Source organism: Vombatus ursinus, unplaced genomic scaffold (assembly GCF_900497805.2).
Source record: "Vombatus ursinus unplaced genomic scaffold, bare-nosed wombat genome assembly UNPS02014832.1, whole genome shotgun sequence".
NCBI classification, from domain to species: domain Eukaryota; kingdom Metazoa; phylum Chordata; class Mammalia; order Diprotodontia; family Vombatidae; genus Vombatus; species Vombatus ursinus.
The window spans coordinates 74,354,923-74,382,616 of NW_020954610.1; the positions used below are offsets into that span (position 1 = coordinate 74,354,923).

Consider the following 27,694-nt stretch of genomic DNA (forward strand, 5'->3'; position numbering starts at 1 on the left):
TTCTATCATTGTGTAGAGGTTGTCCTTCCCATATTGGGCACTGTTGGGATCATGTCCTTGCTGAATTCAGTGGAGGCCCTCTCAGGTTGCCCCAAGGCCCTTCCTGGATTTTAGTGGTCCCTTTACACACCACTGGACTGGGTGGAATGCATTTTTAAGTTTTACTAGGATATTTGAAGTAGCTCCGGATTCCTTGAGGTCTTAAAATGCCACTACTTTTCTACAACTCCCAACTTCCCTGCTACTCTCAAAGGCACCACCAACCTTCTCACCCACCTCACATACCCAGGCACTTGTCAAATCTTGTTTCTATCTTTGCATATCTCCTACCCTCTGCACTCACACAGCGCTCGCTACCTCTCACCTGGACTATTGAAATAGCCTTCTAACTTGTTTCCTGACTTGTCTCTCCCTCTTTCCCCCTCCAAATCATGTCCTACTCAGCTTCCAACATAATGTTTCCACAATGTGGGTCTGACAATTCCATACCTCTACTCAATGACTTCTCGTAGATCCCTATTGCCTCTGGCATCAAATATAATTTCCTCTGTTCAGTATAGAAATCTCTTCTTAACTTGACCCCTTCCTATGTTTCTAGTCTTCTTATAGTCCCATCAACAAACTTTTTGATCCAGCTACACTGACCTCCTTGGTGTCCCTTGCACAGGGCACTCCATCTCTCATCTTCTTGCCATTGCACTGGTAGTTCTCCATGCCTATAATGTTTTCCCCCCTCACCTCTACCTCTTAGCTTCCCTGGCTTCCTTCAAGACTCAATTCATATCTTACCTAAGTCCCTTCATAGTTGCTAATGCCTTCTTCTGAGATTGCCTTTCATATACTTTGTATCCACTTGGTATATACTTAATTATTTATACCATGATATCTCCACCATTAAAATGTAAGCTTCTTGAAGGCAAGGACTATTTTTGACTTTCCTTCTATTTCTAGCCCTTAGAACAGTGCTTAGCACATTTTAAGTGAAAGAAATGATTATTAATAACCAATATCTTGGGGGAGATTCAAAGTTCTCCCCTTCTTCCAAAGTCCTGAAAGTTCAGTCTCTTGAAGGACATTACTGATAATGATATTGAGTTAACTCTCCTCAATCTTGGTCAGACCAACCTTATAAGAATTTAATCTAAGGAAGAGAAGCCCATTTTGTTCTACTCAAGCTTCTGTGGAAACAGATCTTTTTGTCTAGATAGCCTAAGGCTGGGGGTGGTCTGGGTAGAGATAGTTTCTCTGTCCAAGGGTGACATGATGTCACTCAGCCCCTCATTGAACATCTATTCTTCAAAGGGCATATAAATTGTGAGCCTGCTGCCATGATTATCTTTGGTCTAAGAGAGACAGCCAAATAACCATCCTTTTATTAATAACCTGCTGGTCTTATTAATAACTTTATTAAATTACCCAGAAACTATGTCTCTCAAACCTTTTTGTCACATAAGTAGTTAAGAAATGCTTGTTGACTAGACTTATACCAAGAGTTTCAGCATTTATGAGAAACAAATCATTTAACCCCAGTTACAGACAGAATCTCACACCTTTTGGATCATAAAATGATAAATACTGATGCTGAAGACATTTATGTTATTTCCAAAGGTGCTAGATTTGTATTTAGGGAGTAACTTCAAAACTGAAAGAACGTCCAAGACATGGATACTACTCTGACTTCCATCTGGCTCCCTTGAACTCATGTTAATATTAAATAATAAAAATAGCATAATTATCATTAGATGCTAAAAAAGTCTTTTGACAAAAATCTAACACCTGTTTCTCTTAAAAAACATTAGAAATCATAGGAATAAATGAACCTCTTGTTATTATAGTAAATAATATTAATCTAAAACCAAGAGCAAACTTTATATGTAATAGAGAAAAGTTAGAGACATTTCCAATAAAATCAGGGGTAAAGCCAGCATGCTCATTACCACCACCACTACTTAAAATAGTCCTAGAAATATTAACTATAGTAATATGACAAGAAAGAGAAATCAAAGGAATAAGTAGAGGCAATGAAGAAACAAAATTAGTGCTTTTGCAGTTAAGATAATTTATTTAGAAAACTCTAAAGAATCAACAAAAATATCATTAAAATAATAAATTCAGCAAAGTTGCAGAAGATATAATAAATCTGAATAAATCAGCATTCCTGTGTATTACTAACAAAAGCCAGTAGGTGTAGCTAGAAAGGGAAATTCTACTCAAAATAGTAAAAGAAGGTATAAAACATTTGGAAATAAGCTATTGTGATACATCCAGAACTTATATGTATCCAACTATAAAATACATTTTGCAATAAAGACAGTCCTCATAATTTGAGAAACATTAATTTCTCATGGGTAATTCAAGTCAAAATAACAAAAATGACAGTGTTGCTTAAATTAACTTACTTGTTCAGTAATGTACCAATCAAACTTCTAAAGGATTATTTTATTGAACTAGAAAAAATAATAATGAAATTTATATGAAGGAACAAAATGTCAAGAATCTCAAGGGTAGTAATTTTTAAGATTAGGAAGGAACAGGGTCTCAGTACCAGATCTCAAACTATACTATAGTGCAGTAATCATTAAAATGATTTGATACTGGTTAAAAAATGGATAGGTTGATCAGTGGAACAGATTAAATACACAGCATATGGAAGCAAATTAAGACATTAGTAAAGTGTGCACTGAATCTAGAGACCCCAGTTACCAAAGTAAGGACTCTTTATTTGACAAAAATTGCTGGGAAAACTAGAAAGCCGTTTGATAGAAATTAGACTGTTTCATACCACATACGAAGATGAACTATAAATAGATACATGTATGTGTGTGCTGGAGTCAGCTCATAACAGCTTGTGAGAGCTAATTTTTTTAAATTTTCAGTATGAACATTTACACTTTGGAAATTGGCCAATGTTACAGATTAGGGCTTAACTAATTGTTTTGTTGATTGTCTAGATGTAAGAAAATGATGGAGAAAACGTTAATGCAGATTTAAAACTATGTCATGGACACATTTCTTCCCCTACCCCCCAAAGATAGTAAATGTTAAACATTTACTAACCTACCCCTGTATACATGATTTAGAAACAAAAGGTGACATGATAAGCAAATTAGAAGAACAAAAAAAATTACCTTTCAGAACTATGGATAGCAGAAGAGTACAAATCTGAAAAAAATGATAAAGATCACAGAAGATAAAATGGACAATTTTAATTATGTAAAAATCACAATATTTTTTATAGACAAATCTAATGTAGTTAAAATTAGAAAGGAAATATAAGCTATTAGAAAAAGCAAATATCTCATGTTCAACATATATAAGAATCTGATTCGAATTTATGAGAATAAAAGCCATTTCCCAACATATAAATGATCAAAGTATATGAGTATGCAATTTTCACAGGAAAAAATTGAAGCTATAGTCACATTTAAGAAATGCTCCAAATCATTAATAATTAGAGAAATGAAAATTGAAGCAACTCTGAAGTTCTACCTCACACCCATAAAATTGGCAAAAATGGTGGAAAGGAAAATGGCAAATGTTAGAGAGGCTGTGGGAAAACTTGATCTACTTATAGACAATTGGTGAAGCTGACAATTGATGCAGCCATTTTCAAAAGCAATTTGGAACTATGACCCAAAAATTACTAAACTTTACTTACTTTTTGACACAGCCATTCAGATACTGGGCCTATATCCAAAAGGGATAAAAGAAAAAAGAGGTACAAAATATTGGTATGAGCTCTTTTCATAGTAGTCCCAAACTGGAAGCTAAAGGAGTGCCTACCTATTGAGGAATGACCAAATAAATTGTGGTATATGAATGTAATTGGATATTATTGCTAAATGAATTGTGGCATATGAATGTAATGAGGTCATTGTGACATACGAAATTAAATGAGAAGTTTCAGACGACACCAGGAAGACTTATGAAGTGATGAAGAGTGAAACCAGTAAAACCAAGAGAATAATTTACGTAATAACATTATAAAGAAAAGCAACTTAGAAGGACTTTAGAACTTTCATAAATGCAGTAATAAACTCTAAGTCCAGGGGACTGAAGATGAAACATTCCACCCTCCTACTGGTAGAGAGAATGTAGAATGAGATTTGAATAATGCATACCTCAGTGACATTGCAGGTTTGGTTCCAAACTACCACAATAAAACATTACCACAAAAAAGCAAGTCACATGGATTTTTTGGTTTCCCAATGCATATAAAAGTTATGTTTACTCTATATTGTATTCTATTAAGTGTGCGATAGTATTATGTCTAAAAAATGTACATACTTTAATTCAAAAATACTTTATTGCTAAAAAAAAATGCTAACCCAATTCCACTACTAGGTCTGTATCCCAAAGAGATCATAAAAAGGGGAAAGGACCCACATGTACAAATGTATTTATAACAGCTCTTTGTGGTGGCAAAGAATTGGAGATTGAGGGAATGCCCATCAATTGGGGAATGACTGAACAAGTTGTAGATGAATGTAATAGAATACTATTGTGCCATAAGAAATGATGAGCAGATGGAAATACATACATGAACTAATGCTGAGGGAAGTGAACAGAACCAGAAGAACATTGTACATACGAACAGCAAAATTGTGCAATGATCAACTACGAATGACTTAGCTATTCTCAGCCACACAATGATCGAAGACAATTCCAAAAGACTCATGATGGAAAATGCTATCCACACTCAGAGAAAGGACTATGGAGTCTGAATGAGGATTGAAGTATACTTTTTTGTTGTTTTTCTTTCTCATCATTTTTTCCCTTTTGTTCCGATTCTTCTTTCACAACATGACTAATGTGAAAATATGTTTAATATGATTGTACATGCATAACCTACATCAGATTGCTCACTGTCTTGGGGAGGGAGGAGAAAGGGAAGGAGAGAGGGAGAAAAAATTGGGAGCTCAAAATCTTATAAAAGTGAATGTTGAAAACTATCTTTTCTTGTAATTAGAAAAAATAAAGTACCAGTAAATGAAAAAAAGTTCTAAGCATCAACTGAGCCTTCAGCAAGTCATAATCTTTTTGCTGGTGGAGGATCTTACCTCAACGCTGATGGCTGCTGACTGATCAAGGTGTGATTGATACAGATTGAAGTGGCTGTGGCAATTTTTAAAAATGAGACAACAATGAAATTTGCCACCTAGGTCTAGTTCAAAATATCCAAATGGTAGTTGGTGATATGAGACTGAAGCTTGGGAGGGAAATTAAGCCTGGATATATAGATCTGGGAATCATCTGCATAGAGATGATCATTGATCCCATGGGAACTAATGAGATCACCAAGTGAGAGATCATAGAGCAAAATAAGAAGCAATATGGCATCATGAGACTTAGAATTCTGAAGATCTGAGTTTATATCTTGCTTCATACATTTACTGGGTGACCCTATGCAAGTCACTTACCCTCTCAGCCTCAATTTCTTCACCTTTAAAATGGGAATAATAGCAATGAGGACCTCACAGGATTGTTGTGTGGATCAAATCAGATGGGATGGGAAATCTGATTTCTGACTCTGTAAACCTAGCTCTGCCATTAGAGTTGTGTGTGTGTGTGTGTGTGTGTGTGTGTGTGTGTGTGTGTGAGAGAGAGAGAGAGAGAGAGAGGGAGAGAGAGAGAGAGAGATGAATGTGATGTAGAGCAAGTCACTGTTGTAGAAATTTCCCCAACTGGGTGCCTTGAGAACGTAGTAAGAATCTCATCCTCCAACATTCTCAACTCTCACAGCATGCATGTTCATTTACCCCCTGCACATGAATTAACCAGTCTGAATCTCAGTATCCTCCTCTCCAAAGCAGAGATGGCAATGCTTGGAAAACTATCTCACAAGGTTGTTATGAAGGAGTCAATCTGCAAAGCAAAAAACATCATAAAAATATAAGTACCATTAACACCATAGAGCAAAACACTTGAGGCAGTGGGGTTTAGAAGAATTTCTGCCAACCTCACCTGGGTACCCAAAGGAAAGTACTTGATCTATAAGTCTTCCTCGCGTAATGGTTTTTGTTTTGAAAGGGTAGTAGTCAAAATGAATGATTGTGCCCAATCTGAAAGCAAAATCTGATTTAAAAGCAAAGTGCCCATCAGGGTGGTGGAGAGGAAGAAAGAGAGAGATTGGGGAATTTCCTGGTTTTTGTTGGTTTACAGAATAGCTTTAGGGTTAACTAAATGTTGACATTTGAGTTTCAGTAATCTATCTGGTATAAAAAACTAAGCTGGAGGCAGACTAAAAGATTTTTATGGAAGTTAAATAACACGTTCCAGGGTTGAACATTTTGTTATGTTTTGTTTTTTCCCACTTTAAAAACCTAATCTGTCCTTTAGACTTGCTCAGAAACAAACATGCTTTTATACCTATCAAATGAGTAACCTGATCTCTAGCCAAAGACTGTAACTGGCCCCCAGTAACCAGGTTAGATGCAAAGAACGTATTTGAAGGGTAACTATTCTACATATGTGCAAGTCAAAGGGAGGGCTGTGTGGGTCCCAGGAACTGCCCAGTAAAGAAAACAAAGTGGGGAAAGAGGCTTTCTGTTTTCAGAAAGCACTGGGGGAAAAAATGAAAAAGCCAGAATTAGTCTGACATGTATTTAAGATCTTGTCCAATCAAGGCCAGGCTTACTCCTGTCTAACAGAGGGACTGGAAGATTAAAAGAGATGTTTTTTGCTGGAATGAAAATATGTTAGGAATATGCTCACATGTGTGATATTCTGTAAATTAATAGTTTCATAACCAATTTTCCTGAATGCTTTTTTTTTTAAAATGGAAATTGTGATTTCTACTTATCTATAACTGGAAGATGATGGAGATTTTTTTAGAGATTTAGAAATGACACTATAAATTATAAATTGTCAGTGGGTAGTTCTAGTAAAAATTGTGCTAGACCTTGAGCCATGAAAGACAAAGTTCAAAGCCTACCTCAGATAATTAACTGTGCAGTTATAGGCAAATTACTTAATCTCTCTTAGCCTCAGTTTACTCTTCTCTAAAATAAGGGATTATTCCTACATCATTAGATATTCGCAACAACCTAGTGAGCATTATATGAGATAATGGATGCAAAATGTTTTCCAAACCTTAAAGCTCTATATAAATATCAGCCATTTTCATTGCAACAGTTTTTTTTTTAAATGAGGACCATTCCAGTTTGTCACTCTCTTTCAAAGTGTGGAGCAAAAGGAAGAGAGAGCAAACATTGCTATCTTCAGATAAAGGAGAACTTGCCACAATTTTATTTGTTTTCCAAAAGTAGACCAGGAGGAAGACTATAGAAAAACAATGGGAGAAATTATTGACCTGACACTATAATAGGTCTGGTATCTGGCCTTTGTTTCTGGAACAGTTTGGAGTGAGAGAGTAAGAAAGACCCTTTCCAGAGACTGAAAAATTGCCCCTAATTATCTTGATTTATTGTATTTCTATCTATGATTTTTTTAGTTCCTCCTGTGACTACTGTGATGTAGTGGTCAAGACCTTTTTCCCTGGGACTTTTTTATTGGGACCCTTTATTTACAGATGAAGAAATTAAGACCCAGAGAAGTTAGGTGATTTGTCCAGTGTCAAACAGGTAGTTAAGAAAAGAGCGAGAATCTGAGACCAAATCCTTTGTCTTTCAATGCAATGTTCATTCCACTACCATACAATATAGTACTTTCTCATTTTAATATAAACAAAAAATGTACAAAATGTCCATCTATTGAATCAAATACTATAGAGAAGTAAAGGAGAATGAGAACTGAAAAAAGACCATTACATTTCATCATTAGGAGGTCACTTTTTGCAAGTGATGGGGAGGAAGGCAGGAGGAAGGAAAGAATGGGTGGTAAGGAAGTGAACCTCGGATGTAGACATTATTTTCAGGAAGTTTATCATTGAAGTAAAGGAGAGTGAGGGCAGCAGCTGGATGGATTAGAAGGGTCAAGGAAAGGTTGTTTTTTTTGTTGTTGTTGTTCTGTTTTGTTTTATTTTATTAGGATGGGGGAGACCTGATCATGGGTTGTAGGCAGATGAGATGGAGCCAGAGGATCATGATGGTTGGTAGAACTGGAAATGGTGAGAAGAAATGGGCTCTAAAGGACAGAGAAAAGGATTATCCTTTGTGAGGAGCAGGGATATTCCTTTGGTCTCAGAGAAAGAGGAGAGATTGGATGGCAATACCAAGAAATAATGGCAAACCAACCAATGAAGGAATTTAAGTCATAGGATTTCAATCTTCTCAATGAAAAAGGTCAAATCTTCCTGTAAGTGTATGGGAATGGGAATGGAGCCCATGGAGTAGAAACCTTATGGAGAATGGAAAAGGTTTGGCACAGTTCCTGTCAGGAATGAGTAGGATTATCAAGCAGCAAGGGCCCAGCTAGGGTTGCACTATAAATTTATTTTACAGCAGGGATTGGCAGCTGTACAGCCCATATGTTAACAGAAGCCAAATCATGAAGCCTGCCAGTAACCGGAGGGTTACTGCCTTCCTTCACCTGCAAACACCATCCCTTGTCCTGGTCACTTTTATTCTGTCTTGTTTGGGAAGGCTGAGGTTTGGGAAGGTTGTTTGTGAGTCAAGGACTTAACTGTAACATCTATCGGTGGCCCAATGTGTACTCAGCATGGGCTGTGCTGACTCACTTCCCTTCCTCTCAGACAGCACAGAGCCAGAAAAGGGTTACTGAAGGTTGCCCTAAAAATATGGAGCATAGATTTTTTTTAAATGGAAAAGTGACATAACAAATGGGCATAAATCCTGCTGAAACAAAGTAAGTTGGCAGCTAATTGAAATAGCTTTTTATACATTCTATGTCTATAATGCTTCTGAAGATGGTAAGGCTAGCCATGTGGACATCAACAATTTTGTGCCCACTATTTCCCAAATTTCTAAGCAACTTGAAAGAAGGGTACATTATGAAAAATATTATTGCCAAAATTTGGCAAATAAAATACTAAAAGATGAATTTCTTACCTGTGTATATATTATATCTTCCCAATAGGTCTTAAGTTCTTTGATGACAGGGACTGTCATTTCTTCATATTTCTCAGAACCTTGCATAGTGCCCTGAAGTCAATAAGCATTTTTATTTTATTTTTTGTGGGGTGAGGTAATTAGGGTTAAGTGACTTGCCCAGGGTCACATAGCTAGTCAGTGTTAAGTGTCTAAGGCCAGATTTGAACTCAGGTCCTCCTTACTCCAGGGCCAGTACTCTATCCACTGCACCACCTAGCTGCCCCAATAAGTATTTTTTAAAGTACCTACTATGTAGTGTAGTATTATTAAGCAGAATAAGTGCTTAATAATATTTGTTGAATTGAAGTGAGTTCTTGCTGGGTTCTAAATGGGATCTGTGATTAAAGATCAGCATAAGGTTTACAACTAATAGGGATTTTAGAAATCATTGAATCTAACCTGGCCATTTTACAGATGAAGAAACTGAAACTGTACATACTGACAACGGTTGGTTGACAGCCAACCAAAATCCTTTGGCAGGCAGCAAATGGCCCACGGGCCATACGTTCTGCAAGCTGAATCTAAAGGGGAGGAGGTGTAAGGGTAAATTACTGTAGTGCAAAAAATATAAGACAATGGTAATTTTAAATTTTCATCTGCTTAGATCATCACTCTCTTCTGTTAAGATTGCTTGGGATCTTTATTTTGTTTTCCAATGGGCTATCATTTTGAATCATCTGCAAATTTTATAAGGGACATTAGCAATCATGTAACCCAACCCTCTGATTTTCCATAGATGAAACTGAGACCCAGAGAGATGAAGTGATTTGCCTTTGATGACATGCATAAGTGTTTTTGTCAGAGTTAAAAACAAATGCTGGTTAAAGATTCTAACAGAATAGTTCCTTAATTATACTTGTTATTATGCTCCAAGTCAAAAAAAAGTAGTATGCTTATTTGGCTTACCTAACAGGTTGTGCCTCATTGCCAGGCTATTAGGAACTGTTAATAAATGAATATTTGCATTCCCTAAGAATGGATTTAACAAGTCTTACATTTTTAATTTATCATTTTTTTTTGAAAATGAAAACTCACCTTTTCTCCCTCCCTTCCACCCCTTTTCACTGGGAAATCAAGGGGGAAAATATCCTACATATATTGTCAAGCAAAATAAATTTCCATGTTCCCTGTCCCCCCTCAAAAAAAGTTTCAGCACTCTGAATTCATCACCACTCTATCAGGAGGTGGGTAACGTTTTATTTCATCTTTTCAAAATTTAATTTTTTTGTTACATTTTAAGTTCTGAACTGTCTCCCTCCTTTCATCCCTACCCTGCACTAGAGAAGGCCACCATTTGACAGAGAAAGAGACAGAGAGAGAGAGTATAGATGTATAGGTAGATAGATATAGATATATGTATATATATGTATGTAAAACCATACTGTGCATACTTCTATTTATTAGTTCTTTCTCTAGAAATGGATAATATCTTCCTTCATAGGTCCATTGTAGTTGATTTGAGTATTTATAATACTCAGAATAACTTAGTCATTCACAGTTATTCTTCAAACAATATTGCTGTTACTGTATATAGTGTTCTCTTGGTTCTGCTCATTTCACTCTTCATGATTTCATGCAAGTCTTTTGATGTTTTTCTAAGATTGCTGAACTCATCATTTCTTACAGCACAGTAGTATTCCATCACAACTTGTTTAGTCATTTCCCAACTGATGGGCATCCCTATCAGTATTCAATTCTTCACCATGACAGAAAGAGCTGTTCTAAATATTTTTGTACATATAGGACCTTTCCATCTTCCTTTGATCTCTTTGTGGTATAGAACTTATAGCAGTATTGCTAGGTTGAAAGATACACATATTAATAACTTTGGGGGGCATAATTCCAAACTGTTCTCCAACAATGTATTAATATGCCTATTTTCCCACAGCCTCTCCAGCATTTGGAATTTTCCCTTTTTTTTTGTTTTGCAAGTCTGACAGTAGGGAGGTGGAACATTGGAGTGGTTTTAATTTAAAAGCCTTTTATTTTTAGACCTTGGAGCCAAGGTTAGTCCATCCTTGCATGTGGAAACTAATGGAGATTTATGTTTGATTCACAATAATTCATAGCTCTAAAAAAGGGAAACATAATTATAAAGGTAATCTATGAATTTGTTTGTAGTTTTTCATCGATGTGAAAGTGCTTTATTTGGCCTCATGGTTTGGGTCAAAATAAAGACTTAGGTTCTGGAACTTATAGGAAATCAAAATTGGGAAGCTGGTGCAAACAAGAAATTTATTATTATGCAGCATAGCAAGCAGGCCAAAAAAAAGCATATACACACTCTATATGGCAATATAAACAAGCAAGAGGTTCATCCTCATAGATATAAGAAACCAACTTGATGTGAGGGGAAGGGCGATGTGTCAGGGAGAGAAAAGGCTCAAAGTTTGGGTTCAAGTACAGAATTTTTAGGCTGAATAACCTAAAAATAAGCTTGGTGGAGAACAGGTAATTAGTACAAGATGTAGGAGGGGGCATTTCTAATCAGACCCAGATGTGGTAGAAAAGTTCTTGGGGTCACTTATCAATATCAGGCTTGGGTAAAGCGTGGGTTAGGGAGTTTCTTTATTAGGACCAGAAATTGGGAGACAGTTTGAGTTGACCATCTGGGGCAACAGAAGAGAAGAGTGAGTCAGACCACTGCAGTTAGCTAGGAGTTTTATCCAATCAGAAGCTGTGACTGTGAGTATTAACTGCTTGACACATAGTTAATATAGGTCAGAACAATGGACAATTTTCTTTGCCTATATGCTTTATGGGCATTAGGATCGCTTAGCCTAAGTGACCCTATAGAGGACTCTTATCATTATAACTATAACATCAAATGATATAAAAATTACAATAATCACAAAAGGACACAAGTTGAACCTGGTTTCTCTCATTAGTCTTTTCATATATTTAAGACACAAATTCACAAATACACATCATACTACAGAATCAGAAATAATTAAGAGGTGTAACAGTCAACATAGAAACAATGCACTTAGAAAAAGACAAGGAAAACCAGTTATATTCTGTTCAAAAATTTCCTCCACTAAAGTCTTCCTTGGATATTTCATCCTGGCACAGAAATGCTTCCATCTTCCCAAAGGAGCTCAAGGGCTGGCAGGTCCTAATGAATTGGAAAGGCTTTGTGGACAGTCTGGAGCAGATTGTATTTGTCATCCAAAGACTGGTTTAGTTCTTGTTTGGAGTGGCTCATTCCCAGAAAACTGGCTACCAGGTGATAAATTATTTTGGCCAAAGCAACTCATGATGATGGATTGTCTTGCCTACAAATTTGGTGAAGGGGCTGTGATAAGCCTTGATAGAGTAGATACACATACCACAGTATGAAGTAGTAGAGGAAGGAAGGAATGAAGGAAAAAAGGAAAGAAGAAATGAAGGAAGGAAAGAAGGAAGGAAGGAAAGAAGGAAGGAAGGAAGGAAGGAAGGAAGGAAGGAAGGAAAGAAGAAAGAAAAAAGGAAGGAAGGAAGGAAAAGGAGAGAAGGAAAGCTGTATTAAGTACCTACTATGTACTATGTACCATTCACTATACTAAGTGCTTTATAAATATTATCTCATATGATCCTCACAACAACCCTGGGAAGTAGTTGCTACTTTTATCTTCATTTTACAGTTGAGGAAATTGAGGTAAATAATGGTTAAAAGACTTCCCCAGGATCATACAATTTGTAAATGTCTGAAACTGGATTTGAACTCTCAGCTCTATGTCCACTGAAACACCAAACTGCCTCAAAGGTACTGTATTTGGAGACAGGAAGACCTTGATTCAAATCTTGCCATAGATACTTCTAGCTCTGTGACCCTGGGCAAATCGCTTAAACCTCTCTGTGCCTCAGTTTCCTTGTCCACAAAATGGAGAGAGAGGGTTGAACACCAAGTCTAAATTCTTTTAAGTTCCTTTCTACCCCTAGGGGCTGGGTCTGTTGTTTCATTGATTTAGGGGAACTTCTAGGTGAGAAAACTCCCTCTACCACTGCAGGTGGGCATCTTTTCTGTCTTGGAGAATTTTAGAAAATCACATAGAGGTTAGGTGTCTCACAAAGGTCCACACAGTCAGTATATATCAGAGGAGAGATTTGACTTCTCTTCTTCCTGGTTCCAAGGTCACCTTCCTATCTGCTGGGATTCTCATAACAAGAAGAATAGAGAATTCTCAGAACTCAGGTAGCAACCCATCTACGATTTAGCAGATAAATCCTTGGGAGTTGGATGTGGCAAACAGAGGTTAGGCAACTTGCCCAGGGTCACAGGACAGCTAGTAAGTATCTGAGGAGTATTTGAGCCCAGGTCTTGCTGACTCCAAGCTCAGCAACCCATGCTATTATGTCAAGCTGCCTCCAAGGTGTTTTAAATAATCATAATAATTCTAATTCACACGTATATAGTGCTTTGCCATTTACAAAGCACTTTCCTCACATCAGCCCATGCAAGTATTATAACCCCCCCCTTTAAAATTTTATTTTATTTTCAATTCACAGAACAAAACAAGCATCTCCATAACACAGTACAATAAAAAGATGATTGCACACGAAACTGCAAATCTACCATGTACAACTTGCTATTTCCTACAAATATACAACAAAGTTATCATGTAAATTTCTTTTTTTCATTTTTCTACCCCCCATCCTACAAATAGGTGTGTATATATATGTGTGTGTGTGTATAATGCATGTATATATATATGTAAAATTATTCCATGCATACTTCTATTGATCAGTTCTCCCTTTTTTATAAATGAGAAAAGCCAAGCACCAGAGATTTTAAGTGTTTTCCCCAGGGTCACAGAGATAGTCTCTTCAGACTCCAAGTCCAGCTTCCTTCCCACTATTTCATGCACACAACTCTGCTTGACACTTCCCTTAATTTGATTTTCAGAAGAAGTTCTAAAGAAGAGAAGCTCTGAAATAAATATTCTGTGTGTAGATGCCTCCCTGCTCTTGACTAGATCAGTAAGGGAACTCTCCGGTCAAGCAGGGGCCAGAGCCAGGGGATGTCTGAGGGGCATGCCCATCTCTAGGAAATGCTCATCTCTGAGAGGGTTCAAGTCTTACACTATCACATACTGGTTGGGTGACCCTAGACAAGTGCCTTAACTTCTCCAGTGCTCTAGGCAACCCTCTAAAAGTATAAATTGCAGAGAAGGTGCTGATTTACATTGGTAGAGGAAGGTTTCTTCACTGAGAGTTCCTTATACCTATGAAATCATGGGCCTAGTCACTATCCCTATCCTATCCCCATTTACAAGACCTGACTCTATATTTCAACCTCTGCTCCTTACTACCTTGTGACCTTGAACAAGTTACTAAGCTTCTTTGGTCCTCAGTTTCCTCATGTGCAAAATGAGGAAGTTGGTCTTGCGGGACTCCAGCTCCAGATCTATGATCTTACTTTCCGACCAAAGCCCTGCTCTCTCTAGATTGCAGGGAGAGTGAAAAGAAATTCGCCAGGAATCCATTGGGAGAAGAAGCCCAGATTTGGGAAGATTTGGCTTTAGGAAAAGAATCAGTGTGGTACTGATTGCTTAGAAAACACTGCAAGTGCCTGAGGCAAAGTACAGTTTCTTTCAGAAGTTATTCTGACCTTTTTCCTCTACATGGGGGTATTGATTTTCTTTTGTCTATTGAAAGTGCAGTGTGGCTCTGACACAGACTGGCTCTATGACCACGGGCAATCAATTAACCTCTCAGTGCCTTACGCAACTAACTGTGTAAGAACTTAATTTGCAGAGAAGTTGCAGATCTGCATCAGTGAGGGGAGTTCCATATACTGATGAAATCACCTGTCTGGGAAAGAAAGGAAGGGAGGGAGGGAGGGGGGGGGGAAGGAAGGAAGGAAGAAAAAAAGAAAGAAGAGAAGGCCTGATGCAATGGAAAGTATACTTTGGGTCTATCACTCAACCACTTTCAACTGTTTCTCCATCTGCAAAATGAGGTGTTTGAAATTTGATCACAGAAGAAACCTGAAAGGGCATTTAATTCAATTGCCTCATTTTACAGATGAGGAAACTGAGGCCCAGGAAGATTAAGTGACTTTTCCAAGAGCAAACAGATAAGTGACAGAGCTGGGATTTTGAACCTGTGTCATCTGATTACAAATCCCACGCTCTTTCTACTATTTGGTAACCTGTCAGATCTTTTCCGGCTCTTAATCCTAAAATAATTGACCAAAGGATAAAGAGACACACTCTCGCAGGTTAAATCAATATTTGATCATACCTTTGAACAAGAGATTTCTTTTCAACCTTCAAGAATTGGCGTGATATTCAATGGTTCATATCCATGTGCTGGGGTTAGGTAGAGAAATCCAGGACACATTCTCTAGCAACACAGGGAGTTGGAGTTAGGCCACCTGGCCTGAAATGGTATCTGGCCCTCTTGGTCATTGATGCTTTGTTTATTTTCATTACCTCCTGAAATAAAAATTAAGCCATTTATTTTTGGATGAAGTCACCTTTGCAAGCTTGGAGCTGGATTTGTTTGCTTTTTTTTTTTAAGCAAAACAAAAAAAGAATAACACACAGTAGAAATCTGTCTGTGTGGAGTTTGTCAAACCTGTAATTATTCTTGCGCGAGCAGACCTGTGCTTTTGTGCATATGTTTAAAGGGTTCCTCTGAAATCTCTGGTTATTTATGATGACAGATCCATATGTAGTACTGGGTGATACAGGTCAGCTCATAGATTTCTGCTGTCAATGGGATGGAAGCTTAAATGCCTCCGAGATGGAGTACTGATCACAGTATGCTTTATGCTCCACCTGTTCTCTCTGGGCAGCAAAATAATAGGAGAAAAATATGGCAGCCTAATTGGGAGCACCTGGCACACTGTAGGTATCCAGGAAACATTCAACAATCAAAAGGCAAGGTCTGTTTGCTCTTATTTAACTCTCAGACTATTTTCATTCCTTATTCCTTACAGTGACAAAGAAAATAGGGGTGAGGATCATGCCCTGTTATCTTTGTGGTTGTCTCTGAATATTTTTCATCAAGATGGACCGAGGGTGGGGAAAGCCTTTCTTTAAGCAAATTGCTTTTAATGGCACCCCCCAGGAGAGAGGAGCATCTATTTCTTTGTAGTTAAATACTAGGAGTCATTGAATGAAAGAGAAATGATAATGCCTAGCCAGAGTTGCAACCAGCCATTATTGTACCTGGGGCACCATGAAATGCACCTTCAAACCTTTAGGGATTAATAGTGGGCCAGCAAAGAATCCATCTGAGGTACAGCTGCTGTGTGCCATCTGGCAGCTTCCTATTTTATGCAATTATTCTTGCTAAGTAGACACTGAAGACCTGCAAATGCTTTTCAGAGGTCCCTCTGAATTTTGATGCTCTTGGGTAGAACTCTACCATAGTTATGTCTCTGCTCCCAGTATAATCTTTAAAAGTTCCCTTTACACTACCCCATCATTACTTCCCTGGGGAAAAGGTCTAGTTAGTAAAAGAAAAAAAAGCATTTGTTTCATTGTTAGAGAAGCTAGATCTGAATCCTGATTCTGTCTCTTTCTCCCTATGTGATTTGATGTTCTGGGATTTGCCTGACATCATAGTTTAGGCTTTGGACTGGAATCAAATGAGACCCTCATAGACCACCCAACATTTTACAAAAAGAAGTTTGCTTAACAATAGAATGGAAAGGATGTAGCATTGATTCAGGTGGGAACCTCTATATTTGCCACAGTGGTGTGCCCAGTTATAAGGATGTGTCAATCCTGAGGAAACTTGATTCCTCAAAGGGAGGGCTTTTATACTTAGAAGATGAGGAAAACCAACAATGCAATCTTAGTCTTATGCCCTTGAGGACAATTTCCTTGCATTTTAGGGTAAAATTAGCCTATCCTCCATGAGGCAGATGTTGCTCCTTTTAGAACTGATGGAACAGTTCAACTTTACAGTAAGAATTTGTGGAATACTTATTGAGTACATGGTGCAGATCCAAATTTGGTCAAAATGTTTCAGTTCCCCAAATTATATACATTGTCATATCCAATCACTCTATCAGGTTTTTTTGCATAATTGATTTTCTTTTTTCAAGGATGAGGTTAAGTCTGGAGAGGAGAAAGTTAAAATGACTAAAGTAAAGACAATAAAGCATTTTTAAAAGTTGGGCTCCCTTGCTCTATGATCATGTAATCGAGATTTAAATAATGCAACTGAGAACATACTTGAAAGTATAGATTTCACATACATTATGTGAAAAAGAGCTGAGAAAAAACATTAATTGAATATAAGCTCAATAGGAGTTAATGGTGTGGTAGGGTAGACAAAAAAGTTAAACCAGTTTAAGGCTGTAATTAAGAGAGGCACAGTGCCCAGAATGAGGGAAATGTTAGTAAATTAGTTGTATTCTTCTTCTTATTATTAATTTCATTGTTATTACTTAGTCCTGCTATACTTTGCCCAGGTGAGACCACACCTGACATATTGTGTTGACTTCTGGGTGCTACATTTTAGAGGATGGTCCAGGTTGGAGAAACTTTGGATCAGTTGAAGACATGGAGGTTCTTTAGCCTAAAATAGAGAAGATTTAGATGAGATATAATTGTTTAAATATTTGAATCACTATCATATGGATTATACTTGATTTGCTTCACCTTATAGTAGTGAAGAGTAATGGGGTGGAAGATATAGAAAGGTAGAGTGAGGATTCATGTCAGAAAAACCTTCTACAGCAATACCACTACTAGATCTGTATCCCAAAGAGATCATAAAAAAGGGGAAAGGACTCACATGTACAACAATATTTATAGCAGCTCTTTTTATGGTGACAAAAAATTGGAAATTAAGGGAATGCCCATCAATTGGGGAATGGCTGAACAAGTTGTGATATATGAATGTAATGGAATATTATTGTTCCATGAGAAATGATGAGCAGGCAGATTTCAGAAAAAACATGGAGGGGGCAGCTAGGTGGCGCAGTGGATAGAGCACCGGCCCTGGATTCAGGAGGACCTGAGTTCAAATCCAGCCTCAGACACATAACACTACCTGTGTGACCCTGGGCAAGTCACTTAACCCCATTGCCTAGCCAAAAACAAAACAAAACAAAGCAAGAAAAACCATGGAAAGACTTACATGAACTGATGCTGAATGAAATGAGCAGAACCAGCAGAATACTGTACACAGTAACAACAACACTGGGTGATGACCAACTTTGATAGACTTAGCTCTTCTCAACAATGCAATGATCTAAGCAATCTCCAAAAGACTCATTACGGAAAATGCTATTGACATCCAGAGAAAGAACTATGGAGTCTGAAGGCAGATTGAAGCATTCTATTTTCTCTCTCTCTCTCTCTCTCTCTCTCTCTCCCCTTTCTTGTGTTTTTTTTCTGATTCTTCTTTCACAACATGAATAATATGGAAATATGTTTAATATGATTACACATGTATTGCCTATATCAGATTGCTTGCTGTGCTGGGGAGGCAGGAGGCAGGGAAGGAGGAAAATTTAGAACTCAAAATCTTATAAAAGTGAATGTTGAAAACTAAAAATAAGTTAAAAAAATAAAAACATTCTAGTACTGTAATGAACACTATATGGACATAGAATGGCTCACCAGGGAGTATAGGAATTCACCTTTGGAAAAGCTCTTCTAGGGGACATTAGATGACTACTTGTTGGAAGTACTGTGGAGGCTTAATAATTAGGTAGAAGTTTAACTTAATGGCCTCTGAGTTCATTTCTACCTATGAAAGTTTGTGATTCTGTGAAGATATGGACAGATTGTAGAGAACATTCTTTTTTTATTAAGAATTTGTCAAAAAGAAATTTATAGGTTTTACTCTGTCTCAGGATAGAGTTAGAAATACAGGGACGGGGTTGTTTGGGGTGGTACAGGCCTGAGATCCCTGACACCATGGGTACTGATTCCATATGGTACATATTTTAAAATATGCACAATAAAAAGTAATTTTGGTGATAAGAAACTGCTAGCAATTCGGGATTTGGGAAAGGTCTTGTGCAGTGGAGGGCACTTGCATCACAACTATTCCAAATGGCAGCGTTAAAGAAGAACATTCTGGCATGGGGTAAGTCAGTATGTGCAAAGTTCCTGAGGGTGAGAGGCAGAATAGTATCACTTGTGGTGAATAGAAAGTTGGTCACTAGCATTGTAATGACTCATGTGTGCAGGGGACTAATGGAAAAGAAGACTAAAAAGCAAGGCTGGGGAATTTCTGATTAAGATGGCTACATTGTATATCCCTGAAAAACACCCCAGCAAAGGATGTTTAAAGGGTTCTAGAGGAAGAAATGATTAATAAAACCAAAAGGAAACACCAGTAAGATCATCCATTCAGTTCAGGCTGCAAAAGAAGATGGCCAGAAGCTTGCAGGTACCATTGCACAGAGAGTTTTGGAGGTAGACCTAAAGCAAGCTCAATTTACCAAATAGTCTGAAATCAGAAGGAAGTGAGTTACCCAGAGGGGTTGAGTGGTAAGCATACCTGCATCTTATCCCTTTTTTTCATCTTATTCTTGATAGGCCCCAACCAGATATCAGAGACCCCGCTTAACTCCTTTCAGGTCATAGAGCCCTTTGGCAGTCTGGTGAAGCCTGAAGACCCTTTCTCAGGCTAATATTTTTAAAAGCAAAAAATAAAATAAATGGGATTATAAAGAAAATTAATTATATTTAAATACAGTTATCAACATATAAAAAAGTTCACAAATCCCTGCTGTTAGATCAATGGTCTCCAAAGTGGGGACTACAGCATTATTCTAGGGAGACCTCAGTTTTGCGAGGATGGGTTGATTAATGGAGGTCCAGAAGTCCCACCCTTCCTGTGATATGCAAGCATGTCCTCGGGACATACATTCAGTTATAAAAATTATATCCCTATCTCCCACCCCAGATTACCTTATAGTTATGGTTGGTTCCCTCCAGAGGATGGGGTCTGCACTTGGAGGCAGTGAACTACCAATGCATAAAAGTCTCAACTCCCCAATTTTCATTTTGGATGGTTTCAAGTGAGTCAAACAGGATAAGCAGACATGGATGGATTGTGGTCTGGATCCAGGCTTAATCTCTCCCTTGAGTTTCAATCCCATATCAGCAGCTACCTACTGCACATTTCAAACAGGACATCCCAGAGACATCTCAAATGCAATATGTCCAAAATAAGAGTAGCCGTAGTTGTAGTCGTAATTGTAGTAATTTATATAGTACCCCCTTTGTGCCAGGCACTATGCTAAGCGCTTTAAAAATATCTCATTTGATCTTTGAAACAACCTTGAGAGGTAGGTGCTATTACCTTTATTTTATAGTTAAGGAAACTGAGGCAGAGGTTAAGTGACTTACCCAAGATCACATAGCTTGTGACCTGAGGCTAAATTTGAACTCAAATCTTCCTGGCTTAAACTTATCTTTCTCCCTAAACCCAACTAGGTGGGCAGCTAGGTGGCACAGTGGATAGAGTGCCTGAAATCAGGAAGACTCATCTTCCTGAGTTCAAATCCAACCTCAGACACTTACTAGCTGTGTGACCCTGGGCAAGATACTTAATCCCATATGCCTCAGTTTCTTCATCTGTAAAATTAGCTAGAAAAGGAAATGGCAAACCATTCCAGCATCTTTGTCAAGAAAACCCTAAATGGGGTCACAAAGAATCAGACACAACTGAAATGACTGTGCAACAATAAAACCCACCCCTTTTCCAAACTTCCCTATTTCTGTTAAAGAAGCCACTGTTCTTTCTCAAATTCGTTACTTCAGTACCGTTCTTGATTCCTCACTTTCCCTCATCTCAAAAGTTGTCTCTTACATCTGTTCTTTAAACTTATTCTGCATATACTTATATAGGTACTCATTTCCTCCATTGTAAATTCTTTGAGAGGAGGGATTTTTCATTTTTTGTATTTGTATCACCAACAGCTAGCATAGTGCCTGGCATGTAGTTACATCTAGTAAATGCTTGTTGCTTGATTAATCTGTCCCCTTCTCTCTATTTAAATAGCCACTACTCTAATTCAGGTCCTCATTATTAATTAATTATTATTAATTCTGACCTTAACTACTACAATAGCCTTCTCATGGGTCTCCCTACTTGTCTTCCCCTTCTCCAATCCATTCTCCACATAGCAGCTGGAACAAATATTATTTCATCTTTATCATCATTTTTTACGTTCTACTTTTGTATAAGTTTTATGATATACATAGTCATTTGAATAATGGTAACTCCATATTATTTACAAATAATATACCCATACTGCTGACATGTGCTCAATTTTATTTATTTATTTATTTATTTTACTAACGGTGAACAATCAGAAATGTTTAGAGTTTACTAATATGGCAATAAGTATAGGAAAATCGGGAAGATATTAGAAAGTGAAATCAAGGGATAGCAACTTCATCGGATCACAGATATAGAGCTAGAAGGGGCCTTAGAGATTTATTAGTGTGACTGAATCGTCTCACTTCATTCCACTGCGTGTCTTTTTCTTGCTCAGGTTGAATCTGTGCACACTACACTCTAGCTGTAATCTATCCTATAAATGCTGTAATCAGCCCCATAAATGCTATACCCGACACCTGCAAGTAGGAACTTTCCAGACCAACTTCCTTACTGAGACAGACTGCATCCCACTGGTCCATTCAAATGATGGAGAATGCCGCTGGTTGCCTGTATTCTTCATGCAGGCCTGATCTACAGTCTGGGAAGTCAAAGCTGCTACCAGCAAGTATGCTAATCCACTTTCTTCTTTTCACCTTATTTGATCCCATTCAGTCTTACAATCCTGCTCTCAAAGAATAGAATTCAGATCCTCTGACTCTCAATCCTCTTTCCATGACATTTTGCTGCCTCTTAAAGTAAAGTTCTAGAGAATTTAACAACAATCTCCTTTTAAAATTTTAACTATATTGGCAAGGATCCCTATCACCTTTCTTCCCAAACAACTTGTGGATCTTTTAAGGCAAGGATAATAGCTGACCCTGAGCCTTCCCTCCTGCAGACCCTCTGATAGTTTTTTTTTTTCCTTCTCATTCCCAGAGCCAGCCTCAACAACTCTACCTCTAGTCTGCTGCATGTGGCAGTCTGTACCTTATGGGCATCACTGCCTTTGTTAATAAAACAGCTTTTCCTAAATTTCCCCCAGATATTCAGTGGGTACAATGATCCAAATTATGGAGATGTTATCCCTCTAATTTATTTTTTATTTTTATTTTTAATTTATTAGATAAAACAAGCATTTCCATAACATAGTATAATTTTTAAAAAATGATTGGCCATGAAACTACAAATTGATAATGTGCAACTTACTATTCCTTTTAAATATTTAATGATGTTATTATGTAAATTTCTTTCTTTTCTTTTATCCTTCCCTACCCAGCCACCCTCCTTCAAGATGGTTACTATTAGACACAAATATATATATATATATATTTACACATATATATGTAAAGTTATTCTATACATACTTCTATTTATCAGTTCTTTCTCTGGATGCAGAGAATATCTCCCTTTCTATGTCCTTTGCAGTTAATTTGAGTATTTTATAAGAGTCAAAATGACTTAGTCACTCAAAGTTGTTCTTAAAACAATATTGCCATTACACAATAATGTTCTCTTGGTTTTGCTCATTTCATCCTTCATTATTTCGTTAAAGTCTTTCCATGTTTTTCTAAGATCATCAAGTTCATCATTTCTTATGGTACAGTAGTATTCCATTTCCACTCTAAAATCAATAAACAGTGCAACTCTTACTCCTCATTTGTAGTAAAAAGTGGCAGTGGCCACACCCCAGTATACCTTCTCAGCAGACAGGCTAAATCAGGTTGAGGGTAACCTATTGACCTGAAACCCATTGGTGTATTATTGGGGTGGCTACCCTAAACATGTGAAGACTTCCCCTAGTGGAATGGGCAGAAGAGTGCAATTTGTTCAATGACCTTGAAGGAGGCTAAAGCAGGTTCTGTGGAAGATGCCAAGGTCATCCACTGCAACCCAAGCCATCACCAGTCATCTTAACTGTTGTCTTGCCAGTGGGCTCTGAGGACTCTGGAAGAGAGAGTGAGGCTGACAACTTTGTGCAACTCTGCCTCATGTAAATCCAATTCACACACAAGTCAAGATATCACCCTGTGATGTCATTGGTCCTCTTTGAAAACAAAGGACAAACAAGTAAAAAGTACTTGCAGGGCCACTATAGACTTCTTGAGCCCAGCCTCAAATCACATTCAGATAGCTAGGATGCTCAAGATCCAACCAAATTTTTCCTGTTATTGGATATAACGGCCACAACAAACGTCTTCCCTACCCCCAGGAACTTCCAGCTCCCCAAGTCCCAACTTGTGGGCCCAGCTGCCGTTTTCCATATTGGTTTAAACAGGATACCTTTCCTAGCCAATCTCCAGCAATACAGCAACTCTAATGCAATTATGGTGATAAATTCCTGGTGTTAATTTTCCTTTCTCTTGTCCGTGAGTTTGTTGCTATTGGCTCTAAGTCAGCATTAAACATGACAGTGTTTTGGTTTTGTTCTTTCCCCCCTCAGTTTTCATCCTCATTTTCTTTCATATTTTCTTTTATCCTTCCTCATTTCCTCATTTGCATCTCATGTCCTATGTAACCATTTGCTTCAATATCTCTGAAAGGAAACAGGTGGACCTTGACCCCCATAAATTGCGTTTTCTATAATTGCCTTAGTAAAGAATGCATACAAGGACTTGGGAACTCTTAATTCCCGTCCCCTCCATTATGCTTACCTTTCACCTCATGAACAAAAAAAGTCCACAACTGCTGGGTTGGCCAGGACAGATATGGTATTCGCTGTTCTTTAACTCCCTGCCCCCAAACTCATAATCTGTAACTAAGCTGCCAAGCTCTCTTATTACATCAGTCATGTGGCTAAGTGTTCAGGAAGAGGACTGAGTTTGTAAATCTTCAATTTCCTGAAGAGATTTATTTTGTGTAGCTCAGGGAAAAATGAGCAGGAAGTTTTAATTCAGACACAGCTTCTAGTTTTTTAATAAGGTACTATTTCTTCTGCCAATTTCAGGAATCTGAATGAAGCAAAAATATTTCTTTCTTTTCAATTATTTTTGGACACTTAGTACATGTAAAACTAGATTATTTTTCTTCCCCAAAAGAGTTTAGTGGTCAGGGTTAATTGCATTAATTGTTTGTATTCTAGCAAAGTATTTAGAGGTGGAAAGAGTCCTAGCTGATATCTAGTCAATTTATTACACTGAAAGGAGAGTGTGTAAAAAAAACCAATCAGGTAATCAAAATTTGGAGATCATGGTGGGAACATCTTGCCAAGTAGGCCATGGTTGTGAGATCAATCCAAAAAAAGCTTAATGGAAGAAGTGGGATTGCTAGTAGACATTAAAGGCTGGAGTTTGAATTGGAAGGAGATTTCTAGTGTAGTGCCCCAGGCACTGGTGTTAGTTTTATGCTATTAATATTTTCATCAACCTGAAAAATAGAAGACTGATGACTTGGACTTATGACTGACACTGGCTTCCAAATCAAATACATGTCTTGAAAAAATAATCTCTATATACAATACATAAAAAGAGACTATTCCCATAAAAACAAATTTAACATATAGTAGCCCACCTTGTTTTATCAGTATATAATCTCCCCAAAGAGCAGACTCCTTATTCATAGTTGACAGAAGACAATGTATTCAAAATACTTTATGTCTTGTAGGCCAAAAATTAAATCAAGATATGAATTACCACCCATAAGCTTTATGTTTCATAACCAGAAACTTACTGAGAAAGCCTGGGCTGAGAAGAAGATAAATATGGAGCTATAGGGGAAGAAGAAAATTTGGAGAGGGAGAGAGAGAGAGAGAGAAGAAAGGAAGACAGAAATAAAGGAAGGATGGAAGAAAAAGAAAAGATGAGGGAAATCAAAATTTGTTTTGAGGTACTGGCCTTAGCCCTTTTCCTTAATTTCTTCATTCACAAAAAGTGAAAAAATGGCTATACCTTAATGAGAGGGAGATGCAATGCATGGAGTTAGAATGTGATGTGGGGGGGGAGATTAGGGAAGAGAAATGAAAAGGATAAATTGGAAGCACTTTCAGAACTTAAACTTTTGGATATATTGCTGTATATTAGTATATCTACAGCAGGAATTTGGTTTACAGAACAACCCATTGAGTGTGAATGGGGATGAGCTAGCAGGAGCTGTATGACGGAGCATGCACAAAGCTAAGTTGAGTTCCCCAAGCCATTCCAATGACACATGTGCTCTGGCCCATCACAGATGGATTTTTGCTTTGGGATGATACATCCATTCCTTATTGGTTCCTGTGGACTTGTGCTTTGGAATAAGGACAGTAATCTTCTTATTGGCCACTTGGTCCATTTGACATTGGTGTTGCCAGAGTTGGGAGGGAGAAGGGTAGAGAGGAGGTTCTGTGTGAAAGAGGACTGGCCACCAAACAGGAAGGGCTGCCTGTTTAGTAGACCTTAAAATGAGAAATAATTTCTGCTATTGTTCTCTCTTCTCACTTATTGAATGTGTTGGGACTTTTCAAGCCTCTCCCTCAGACTACTGTATTTCTCCTTTTTCCTATCCCACCCCCAAGTTATGATGACCTCTGAAACAACTTTTCAGAGGAAACAACCACCAGCGGGAGGATGGGCCCTAATTTGCCAGAGAATATGGACCTTGAGTGAGTTTTCCATGCAGTGTAGAGCTGAGGTGAAGATCTAATCCCTGTTCAGAAGCTCCACAAAGTTTTATGTTTTAAGTATCAAACTCCCAGAAGAGTATAATGTGTGGTGCATTACTGTATCATGTGTTAAGTATTTGTCAATATATGCTTATAAGTTTTTGTTGTTCTTCTTTACACAATTCTCTTATTATAGAGGAAATAAAAAGCTGTTCTATATGCAACCTACTTTGTACATTGAATACCTTGTTAGAAGGGACACTGTTAAAATTCCTTTGGTGAGGAGGACCTGGATAAGAAACAAATTTAAGCTATAAGAAGTTTTTCCTGGGGCTCAAGGGTGCAAACATAATGAGCCAGAGAGCATGAACATCCCTTACTCCCATCTAGGGGCCAGACTCTCCCAAGGACTGAACTCAATCTACATGAGCCCAGAGTTAGGTAACCTCAGTGGAAGAGTACATCCCCAACCCCTGGGCCATAGGTATTTACAAATCAATTCAATTGATTTCAATCCAATTCAATAAGCACTTATTATATACATGTGTATATAATATATGTGCAATATATGTATGTAATTTATATGTAATATGTACTACAAACCAATCTTTGTGCTAAGTGCTGGAGATTCAAAGACAAAAACAAGACAATCCCTACCCCCAAGGAGTCTTAGTGTCTACTGAGACATACAAGATAAAATACAAGATAACAAACAAATAAATATAAAATAAATATAAAGTGATTTGGGGGGGGAGGATTAAAAGCTGGAGAAGTCAAGAAAGTTCTCTTGTAAGAAATGTTACTTGTGCTAAGCCTTGAAGGGAGCTAGGTTGTTTTTATTTTTTCCTAGCAGAATAGGTCCCAAACTTCATTGGGAGCTCCAAGTAAGTACGTGTGCGCGTGCATGCACAGATATGTAGGCTCACTCACATGCTCACAGCATCACTGCCACCACAGCAAGGTTACAAGATATATGGCACCATACACATTGGACTCCCCTACTCCTGATCCTGGCCAGGGGTGGATGCACTGTAAACAGAGCATCTTCTAGGAGGTGGGGGGGGGAGGGGATGGGATGAAGGGAGAGGAGAAAAGAGAAGCAGGAAATGAGGGTGGATGTCCTGGCTGGGAAGGCATGTTGGAGAAGAGGGCTGGGCCCCACCAGTGCTCCCTTACTCAAGGGACTGCAATATCAAAAGCTATTTCAGCATCTTCATTTGGGATTTTCCCAGACAGAAATATTTCATCTACCATCATGTAAACCTGGCAGAAGTTAAAGATGAGGTCCACTTCACAGACATTGTGGAAATATTAATTTAAGACATCTATAAAATTGTGATTGGCCTCTAGTAGGTCAAGTTGTTGTCATTGACATTCACACAGATGCAGAAATAGAGGCTGACATAATGTCAATGTTGATAAATGCTCTTGAAGTTCTGGAACTCCATAAAGTTGCTGTGCTTGGAGTCCTAGGCTGTGATGACAGCATGGATCTCCTTAATCAGCTTCTGGTTCTCATCATCATCAAACCACATGTATTACTTGGCCAGACAAATCTTGCCTGACTAGGTCTGGATGAGAACAAATTGGATCATGGTAATCACTTGGGGTGGAGCCCATATCCCCAAGTATGGTACTTCTCAGTGTGGAGACTGAGTCACAAAGCCTCAGCTTCAAGGTGTTTTCTGGAGGTAGAGCTTCCAAGAGATGAAGGTAAGGAGGGAGAGGATTCCAGACAAGGGGCAAAGGCCCAGAGGTGAACAACTGATTACTCAGTGTCATATGCTCAGAACAGCAAGTAGACTAGGTTGACTAGTTTACATGTGGGGGAGTAATATATAATCAGCCTGGAAAGATTGGCTAAAACCACATGTAAAGGGCCAAAGGAGTTTGTACTTTATCCTAAAGGCAATAGGTTCCTCTGCAGCTTCTTGAACAGGGATATGACATGTTCAGATTGGTGCTTTCAGATTACCAATCTGACAACAGGGTGCATTGAAGAAGGGTGAAGCTGGGTGCTGGAAGGTCAATTAAGAGACAA

General features: G+C 38.0%; 2 long non-coding RNA genes and 1 pseudogene across 3 annotated transcripts in view; all 3 read right to left on the minus strand.

Annotated features, from left to right (window-relative positions):
* LOC114025656 overlaps positions 1 to 9,036 on the minus strand; it is a 72,725-nt gene extending 63,689 nt beyond the window's left edge. For both annotated transcript variants that reach the window (XR_003567058.1, XR_003567057.1), the window contains exons 1-4: positions 8,970 to 9,036; positions 5,760 to 5,865; positions 3,659 to 3,687; positions 3,129 to 3,162 (exon numbers count right to left, since the gene is read on the minus strand). This is a non-coding gene — a long non-coding RNA (uncharacterized LOC114025656). The remainder of the gene's footprint in view (positions 1 to 3,128; positions 3,163 to 3,658; positions 3,688 to 5,759; positions 5,866 to 8,969) is intronic.
* Positions 9,037 to 11,953: 2,917 nt separating this feature from the next.
* LOC114025657 lies at positions 11,954 to 24,160 on the minus strand. The gene is made up of 4 exons (XR_003567059.1): positions 23,729 to 24,160; positions 17,434 to 17,528; positions 15,237 to 15,430; positions 11,954 to 12,317 (listed from the first exon to the last, which is right to left on the minus strand). It is a non-coding gene; the product is annotated as an uncharacterized LOC114025657 (long non-coding RNA).
* A 2,283-nt stretch (positions 24,161 to 26,443) lies between these two features.
* LOC114025603 lies at positions 26,444 to 27,248 on the minus strand (annotated as a pseudogene).
* Between the last annotated feature and the right edge of the window lie 446 nt (positions 27,249 to 27,694).